The sequence below is a fragment of the Triticum urartu genome, chromosome 6 (assembly GCF_003073215.2).
Source record: "Triticum urartu cultivar G1812 chromosome 6, Tu2.1, whole genome shotgun sequence".
Taxonomy (NCBI): Eukaryota; Viridiplantae; Streptophyta; class Magnoliopsida; order Poales; family Poaceae; genus Triticum; species Triticum urartu.
Genome location: NC_053027.1, coordinates 269,524,918 through 269,534,759, shown reverse-complemented (window position 1 = coordinate 269,534,759; position 9,842 = coordinate 269,524,918).

Here is a 9,842-nt window from a genome sequence, read left to right as displayed (position 1 = left end):
GAGGAGAACCGTCTCCGGGCTGCTACGTGTGTTGCACGCTACCAGCAAGCCCTGCATCGCTATCACAGACGTAGGGTTCATGCCCGGAGTTTTGAGGAAGGCGACCTTGTCCTTAGGCGCGTTCAGTCCACTAAGGGTACAAACAAGTTGACGCCGAAGTGGGAAGGCCCTTACCGGGTAGTACGAGCCACCAGACCTAACGCAGTCTATCTGGAGACCGGAGATGGCATTCAGTTGCAAAACTCATGGAACTGCATCAAATTGCAGGCTCCTGCTGAGGATTCGGCCCCGAAGAGGAGAACAAAGACAAGCCTAAACATATAAGTTCTCTCTCTTATCCGTACGTGTTCTATAAGTAAAATCTTGTGCATAAGAAATACTCGCCACTTTTGAAACTTAGGGGCTCCCATCCTCTGACTCGAACGCTGCTTAGGTCTGGATTGTTGTAGTGGCCTTTGGGAAGAAGGTTTGGCAGGGGGCTGGTCCCTCTTTACGATTTGTGCCTGGGAGGCCTAGCTCCACGACAACAAACTGAGGGTACTGGCAGGATAACCTGTCGGGGAAAACTTGTTTACTTGAGTGTATAGAGGCATTCTACCTCTGCATGGACATGTTACATGCACAAGTGCCCGGCAAGGTTTATCTTTTCCATTATTATGCTAATCAACAAGTACAGACCTTCCAGAACACAAACATGGATAAAAGGGATTACATAATTTGAACTAAAGTTTGGCAAGTGCCTACACATTTTAGATTGAAAAAGGTAAGTGCCCTGTAATCCCCCTTTCTCGTTCCACCTCCCCCAGGTATTGCAGTGGGAAGAGAGGAGGGTAGTACGAGTGCCTGAGCAAACGCCCGACCCGATCCCATTAGGAGCCTGCCGAGCACAGCCTGAAAAGATCGGGAGTGGCGAGGCTGCAAAGGAGAGGGGCCAAAGGAGTGCCTTGGAGGTGCCCTGGTCACCACCTCCAGGACCAGCGAGAAGCCCCAGCACGAGCACCGGCAGGGAGAATCGCTGAAGCTCATCTGGAAGATTGCTGGAGGAGGCGAAGGCACCAAGAGAGCGCCCCCTCCCCGGCAACCCAGAGGCCGGTGATGATGGTGCCGGGGAGGAAGGGGAAGAGCGGAAAGACAAGGTGGCAGGTCACCAACTAGAGATGAAGGCATCGGCGCCATCCTACTCTGACCTGACACCCTGCCACCCGCCTTATCCGTCTTCCCTAGTTCTTTCTTGATCACCACCACTACAGGAGGGCGCCAGCCCCTTGGGCCGTCACCTCCCTCGGAGAAGCAGCAGGCGATGATGGCGTCCGAGGTGCGTGAGGGGCATCGCTCCTCCCCTCGGGTGGCAGGGAGATGCCGCTGTCCTCAATGTTCGCCCCAACGCCACCAAAGGGATCAGTACAGGGATTACCACGATCCCCAAGGACTACACCCCAGACATGCATCAAGAACCCTAGGGGCTCCAACACTACAGCACCAAGACGCAATGGCTCGAAGCAAGCTCCAGCACTCCCCACAAGACGGCCGGCCCGAGCAGAGGAGACGAGCATTCCACCATAATGGGAAAGCTTGATATCTCCTACACTACGAGCAACCCGCCCGCCGCATCTTCCCGGGGCCCCGACCGGACTCACTCCCCAAGTGTCCGCACGAGAATTCGACATCACCAACCCCGAGCTAGGGCATGGGGCCTGGCCCCGGGCTCTCCCTTTGGGCATAACCAGAAGAAGGCAGAGAATGGAGGAGGAAGGGTGTGTGGATGAATACTCCCGCTCATCCCCCGCCCTTCATTTTATAGACGGACCGGGGCTGGGAGCTGATCCCTCGGCGGGTAACCGCCGTCCTCCTCCACCAATCCATGAAGATTGGGCCCCCTCCTTGTCACTCTCCCGCACCACGCGCCTCTGTTACCTAGCCCATTCAATGCATGCAACATATGTGGCCAAGGATAAGAGCGTGGTGGGAAGAGTGAATTGGCAGTTACTCACTCGTGCGTTAAAGTCATTCACGGGCCATTACAAAGGTGGCCCCACTGCAGCTGGCATTACACAACACATGGGAGAACCAGAAACTGACCTGGGCTCAGGTTAATGGAGAAGCAAGGAAAAATCTCAACAGACGAGCAACTACTACCCTCTCGCTTGTGCACTGGTTAGGGCCTACCCCGACGACGCCCGACAACGTGTTCGGGCTAGGCCCGAGGGCTCCTGTTGGTGCAACAAACCTTGGGTCTGTTGCCCAGACCGTGCATGGTCCTAATATCAAGATTACATCATCCAAGACCAGACCAGGTACTAGAGAATAGCTCTCTGAAGAATTAGAGTGCAGATGAAGAAGACCAAGTTAAGATAAAAGTGCAAGACACCACTAAGGGAAAAATCTCCCTTGCCGGGCAAGAGAGCCTGCTGAGGCCAAGGTTAGCCCGGAAACAAACTACAAGACCATCACGGCAGGCCTGCTGGGCCCTACGAAAGCAAGCTACCCCGCCAAGGCTCCACCGCACCACCTCAGAGCGACGCAAGTCATCGTTCGGTGTGGTGTCAAGCCACCAAGTGACTAAGTGGTTGTTTCTTGCCACATGGCAGCCACTTCCTATGGAAACCAGCTCCCAATGACACCCGTCCAGCGATGTGTCATGCAGACAGGAGAGAAGGTGGCTGAACAGCCCGGCAAGGCTTACTGGGCGAGCCATGATGTGACACTAAGCGACGCATTTAATGCGCTTTACCCTGTCTATAGAGTTAGATATGATAGCACTGTTTGCTATCTAATCAGTATGCAATGACTGATTTTCCATTGTGGTGACCCCTTGATCTGTAAAAGGAGTCCCATGGCAACCGTAGAAGGGATTCGAACCTTTATACACTCGTACACACGTAGCTGCTCTCTCCCCGAGACAACCCTGCCGGGATAGAGCGTTGTGTTTCCACCACAATCCACCATCAATCCACCAAAGCAGGAGTAGGGTTTTATGCCTTGCAGCGGCTCGAACCTGGGTAAAATTGCCCCTGTGATCTCTATCGTGTTGTGCGATGCTCTCCGCTCTTTGTGCAACATGCTCATCCCCCCTGCCGAACCACAAGGGGCTCATGGCCCCATACGTGGTCGTGGTTTCCCACAACACAATGCTGCAGCTGGGCTAGGCCACCCGATCTCTTGTAAGTGCCTTCAAAAGTTTTAGCGAACACTCTCGCCAAGTCATCCCAACAGAATATGCTTCCTCGCGGCAACTGCGTGAGACTGGCCCAAGCGGAGCCTGCTACCTCTTGAGCAGTGTGTTGGTTTTCCCTTGAAGAGGAAAGGGTGATGCAGCAAAGTAGAGTAAGTATTTCCCTTAGTTTTTGAGAACCAAGGTATCAATCCAGTAGGAGGCTACGCGCGAGTCCCTCGCACCAGCACAAAACAAATAAATCCTCGCAACCAGCGCAATAAGGGGTTGTCAATCCCTACACGGTCACTTACGAGAGTGAGATCTGATAGAGATGATAAGATAATATTTTTGGTATTTTTATGATAAAGATGCAAAGTAAAATAAAAGGCAATGAAAATAACTAAGTATTGGAAGATTAATATGATGAAGATAGACCCGAGGGCCATAGGTTTCACTAGTGGCTTCTCTCAAGAGCATAGGTATTTTACGGTGGGTGAACAAATTACTTTTGAGCAATTGACAGAATTGAGCATAGTTATGAGAATATCTAGGTATGATCATGTATATAGGAATCATGTCCGAGATAAGTAGACCGACTCCTGCCTGCATCTACTACTATTACTCCACACATCGACCGCTATCCAGCATGCATCTAGAGTATTAAGTTCATAAGAACAGAGTAACGCCTTAAACAAGATGACATGATGTAGAGGGATAAATTCATGCAATATGATAAAAACCCCATCTTGTTATTCTCGATGGCAACAATACAATACGTGCCTTGCTGCCCCTACTGTCATTGGGAAAGGACACCACAAGATTGAACCCGAAGCTAAGCACTTCTCCCATTGCAAGAAAGATCAATCTAGTAGGCCAAACCAAACTGATAATTGAAGAGACTTGCAAAGATAACCAATCATACATAAAAGAATTCAGAGTAGATTCAAATATTGTTCATAGATAAACTTGATCATAAACCCACAATTCATCGGTCTCAACAAACACACCGCAAAAAGAAGATTACATCGAATAGATCTCCACAAGAGAGGGGGAGAACTTTGTATTGAGATCCAAAAAGAGAGAAGAAGCCATCTAGCTAATAACTATGGACCCGAATGTCTGAGGTGAACTACTCACACTTCATCGGAGAGGCTATGGTGTTGATGTACAAGCCCTCCGTGATCAATGCCCCCTCCGACAGAAATCCGGAATAGGCGCCAAGATGGGATCTCGTGGATAAAGAAAGTTACGGCGGTGGAATTAGGGTTTTGGCTTCATCTCTAATCGTTTGGGGGTATGTAGGTATATATAGGAGGAAGAAGTACGTCGGTGGAGCAACAAGGGGCCCACAAGGGTGGAGGGCGTGCCTGGGGGCGCGAGGGGGGGGGGGTAGGCGCGCCCCCTACCTCGTGGCCTCCCTGTTGGTTGTTTGACGTAGGGTCCAAGTCTCCTGGATCTTGTTCATTCCGAAAATCACGTTCCTGAAGGTTTCATTCCGTTTGGACTCCGTTTGATATTCCTTTTCTTCGAAACCCTAAAATACGCAAAAAAGCAACAATCCTGGGCTAGGCCTCCAGTTAATAGGTTAGTCCCAAAAATAATATAAAAGTGTATAATAAAGCCCAATAATGTCCAAAATAGTAGATAATATAGCATGGAGCAATCAAAATTATAGATACGTTGGGGACGTATCAAGCATCCCCAAGCTTAATTCCTGCTCGTCCTCGAGTAGGTAAATGATAAAAACAGAATTTTTGATGTGGAATGCTACTAGGCATAATTTCAATGTAATTCTTCTTAATTGTGGCATGAATATTCAGATCCTAAAGATTCAAGATAAAAGTTTAATATTGACATAGAAACAACAATACTTCAAGCATACTAACTAAGCAATTATGTCTTCTCAAAATAACATGGACAAAGAAAGTTCATCCCTACAAAATCATATAGTTTAGTCATGCTCCATTTTCGTCACACAAGAATGCTCTCATCATGCACAACCCCGATGACAAGCCAAGCAATTGTTTCATACTTTAGTAATCTCAAACTTTATAAACCTTCATGCAATACATGAGCGTGAGCCATGGATATAGCACTATGGGTGGAATAGACTATAATGATGGGGGTTATGTGGAGAAGACAAGAAGGAAAAAGTCTCACATCAACGAGGCTAATCAATGACCTATGGCGATGCTCATCGATTGATTTTAATGCAAGGAGTAGGGATTGCCATGCAACGGATGCACTAGAGTTATACATGTATGAAAGCTCAATAAAAGAAACTAGTGGGTGTGCATCCAACTTGCTTGCTCACGAAGACCTAGGGCACTTGAGGAGGCCCATTGTTGGAATATACAAGCCAAGTTCTATAATGAAAAATTCCCACTAGTATATGAAAGTGACAAAACAAGAGACTCTCTATGATGAGGATCATGGTGCTACTTTGAAGCACAAGCATGGAAAAAGGATTGTAGCATTGTCCCTTTTTTGGGTGGCCTTCATTTTTTTATTTGGCCTTTCTCTTTTTTTATTGGGACAATGCTCTATTAAATGATGATCATCACACTTCTATTTATTTACAACTCAATGATTACAACTCGATACTAGAACAAGGTATGACTCTATATGAATGCCTCCGGTGGTGTACCGGGATATGAAATGAATCAAGTGTGACATGTATGAAAAATTATGAACTGTGGCTTTGCCATAGATACGATGTCAACTACATGATCATGCAAAGCAATGTGACAATGATGAACGTGTCATGATAAACGAAATGGTGGAAAGTTGCATCGCAATATATCTCGGAATGGCTATGGAAATGCCATAATAGGTAGGTATGGTAGCTGTTTTGAGGAAGATATAAGGAGGTTTATGTGTGAAAGAGCATATCATATCACGGGGTTTGGATGCACCGGCGAAGTTTGCACCAACTCTCAATGTGAGAAAGGGCAATGCACGGTACCGAAGAGGCTAGCAATGATGGAAGGGTGAGAGTGCGTATAATCCATGGGCTCAACATTAGTCATAAAGAACTCACATACTTATTGCAAAAATATACAAGTCATCAAAAACCAAGCACTACGCGCATGCTCCTAGGGGGATAGATTGGTTGGAAAAGACCATCGCTCGTCCCCGACCGCCACTCCTAAGGAAGACAATCAAAAAACACCTCATGTTTCAAATTTGTTACATAACGTTTACCATACGTGCATGCTACGGGACTTGCAAACTTCAACACAAGTATTTCTCAATTTCACAACTACTCAACTAGCACAACTTTAATATCACTACCTCCATATCTTAAAACAATCATCAAGCATCAAACTTCTCTTAGTATTCAACACAGTCATAAGAGAATTTTATTATTAATCTTGTATACCTAGCATATTCGGGTTATTTAAGCAAATTACCATGCTATTTAAGACTCTCAAAATAATCTAAGTGAATCATGAGAGATCAATAGTTTCTATAAAACAAATCCACCACCGTGCTCTAAAAGATATAAGTGAAGTACTAGAGCAAAACTATATAACTCAAAAGGTATAAGTGAAGCACATAGAGTATTCTAGTAATTTCTGAATCATGCGTGTTTCTCTCAAAAGGTGTGTACAGCAAAGATGATTGTGGTAAACTAAAAAGAAAAGACTCAAATCATACAAGACACTCCAAGCAAAACACATATCATGTGGTGAATAAAACTATAGCTCCAAGTAAAGTTACCGATAGAAGTAGACGAAAGAGGGGATGCCTTCCGGGGCATCCCCAAGCTTTGGCTTTTAGGTGTCCTTAGATTATATTGGGGGTGCCATGGGCATCCCCAAGCATAGGATCTTGCCACTCCTTGTTCCATAATCCATCAAATCTTTACCCAAAACTTGAAAACTTCACAACACAAAACTTAAAGTAGAAAATCTCGTGAGCTCCGTTAGCGAAAGAAAACAAAATACCACTTCAAGGTACTGTAATGAACTCATTATTAATTTATATTGGTGTTAAACCTACTGTATTCCAACTTCTCTATGGTTTATACACTATTTTATTAGCCATAGATTCATCAAAATAAGCAAACAACACATGAAAAACAGAATCTGTCAAAAACAGAACAGTTTGTAGTAATCTATAGCTAGCTCAAGATCTGGAACCCCAAAAATTCTAAAATAAATTTATGGACGTGAGTAATTTATCTATTAATCATCTTCAAAAAGAATTAACTAAATAGCACTTTCGAAATAAAAATGGAAGCAGTTCTTGTGAGCGCTAAAGTTTCTGTTTTTTACGGCAGGATTAACAAGACTTTCCCCAAGTCTTCCCAACGGTTCTACTTGGCACAAACAGTAATTGAACACAAAAAAACACAACCAAAACAGATGCTAGGTAAATTATTTATTAAATAACAAAAAGGAAAAATATTGGGTTGTCTCCCAACAAGCGCTCTTCTTTAAAGCCTTATAGCTAGGCACAATATTTCAATGATGCTCACATGAAAGACAAGAATTGAAGCACAAAGAGAGAATCATAAAACACATGACAAAAACATCTAAGTCTAACATACTTCCTATGCATAGGCATCTTATAGGCAAACAAATTATCAAGGCAAGAAAAAACTAGCATATGCATGAAAGCGGAAAGAAACAGTAGCAATCTCAACATAATGAGAGGTAATTTAGTAACATGAAAATTTCTACCACCATATTTTCCTATCTCATAATAATTACATGTAGGATCATAAGCAAATTCAACAAAATAGCTATCACATAAAATATTTTCAACACGATCCACATGCATGCAAAGTTGACACTCTTCCAAAATAGTGGGATTAACATTAACTAAAGTCAAGACTTCTCCAAACCCACTTTCAATAACATTGCAAACATTATTATCAATCTCATATTCATCATGGGGCTTAAATAAATTTTCAAGATCAAAAGAAGAATCACCCCAATCATGATCATTGCAACAAGTAGTAGACATAGAAAAACTAACATCCCCAAGCTTAGGGTTTTGCATATTATAAGCACAGTTGACATTAATAGAATTTATACTATCATCATTGCAATCATGCTTTTTATTCAAAGATTCATCGTGAATCACTCCATAAAGTATTTTATCATAATTTTTAGATTCACGAATTTCAAGCAAAACTTCATAATGATAATCTAGTGCACAAAACTCACTAGCAATTGGTTCATCATAATTTGATCTCTTAAAAAGATTAGCAAGCGGATGAGGATCCATAGATATTTAGGTTCTCTATTTAGTAATAAATAAAAAACTATTCCAACCAAACGAGCAAATGAGCCAAGTAAGACATCAAAGCAAATGGAAAGATGAGCAGAAGAAGGGCAAATAAAACGGAAAGGGTGAAGTGGGGGAGCGGAAAACGAGAGGCAAATGGAAAATAATGTAATGCGGGAGATAAGGGTTTGTGATGGTACTTGGTGTGTTGACTTTTGCGTAGACCTCCTCGGCAACGGCGCCAGAAATCCTTCTTGCTACCTCTTGAGCAGTGCGTTGGTTTTCCCTTGAAGAGGAAAGGGTGATGTAGCAAAGTAGCGTAAGTATTTCCCTTAGTTTTTGAGAACCAAGGTATCAATCCAGTAGGAGGCTACGTGCGAGTCCCTCGCACCTGTACAAAACAAATAAATCCTCACAACCAACGTGATAAGGGGTTGTCAATCCCTACACGGTCACTTACGAGAGTGAGATCTGATAGATATGATAAGATAATATTTTTGGTATTTTTATGATAAATATGCAAAGTAAAATAAAAGGCAATGAAAATAACTAAGTATTGGAAGATTAATATGATGAATATAGACCCGGGGGCCATAGGTTTCACTAGTGGCTTCTCTCAAGAGCATAGGTATTTTACGGTGGGTGAACAAATTACTGTTGGGCAATTGACAGAATTGAGCATAGTTATGAGAATATCTAGGTATGATCATGTATATAGGCATCACGTCCGAGACAAGTAGACCGACTCCTGCCTGCATCTACTACTATTACTCCACACATCGACCGCTATCCAGCATGCATTTAGAGTATTAAGTTCATAAGAACAGAGTAACGCCTTAAGCAAGATGACATGATGTAGAGGGATAAATTCATGCAATATGATAAAAACCCCATCTTGTTATCCTCGATGGCAACAATACAATACGTGCCTTGCTGCCCCTACTATCACTGGGAAAGGACACCGCAAGATTGAACCCAAAGCTAAGCACTTCTCCCATTACAAGAAAGATCAATCTAGTAGGCCAAACCAAACTGATAATTCAAAGAGACTTGCAAAGATAACCCATCATACATAAAACAATTCGGAGAAGATTCAAATATTGTTCATAGATAAACTTGATCATAAACCCACAATTCATCGGTCTCAAAAAACACACCGCAAAAAGAAGATTACATCGAATAGATCTCCACAAGAGAGGGGGAGAACTTTGTATTGAGATCCAAAAAGAGAGAAGAAGCCATCTAGCTAATAACTATGGACCCGAAGGTCTAAGGTAAACTACTCACACTTCATCGGAGAGGCTATGGTATTGATGTAGAAGCCCTCCGTGATCGATGCCCCCTCCGACGGAGCTCCGGAACAGGCCCCAAGATGGGATCTCATGGATACAAAAAGTTACAGCGGTGGAATTAGGGTTTTGGCTCCATCTCTGATCGTTTGGGGGTACGT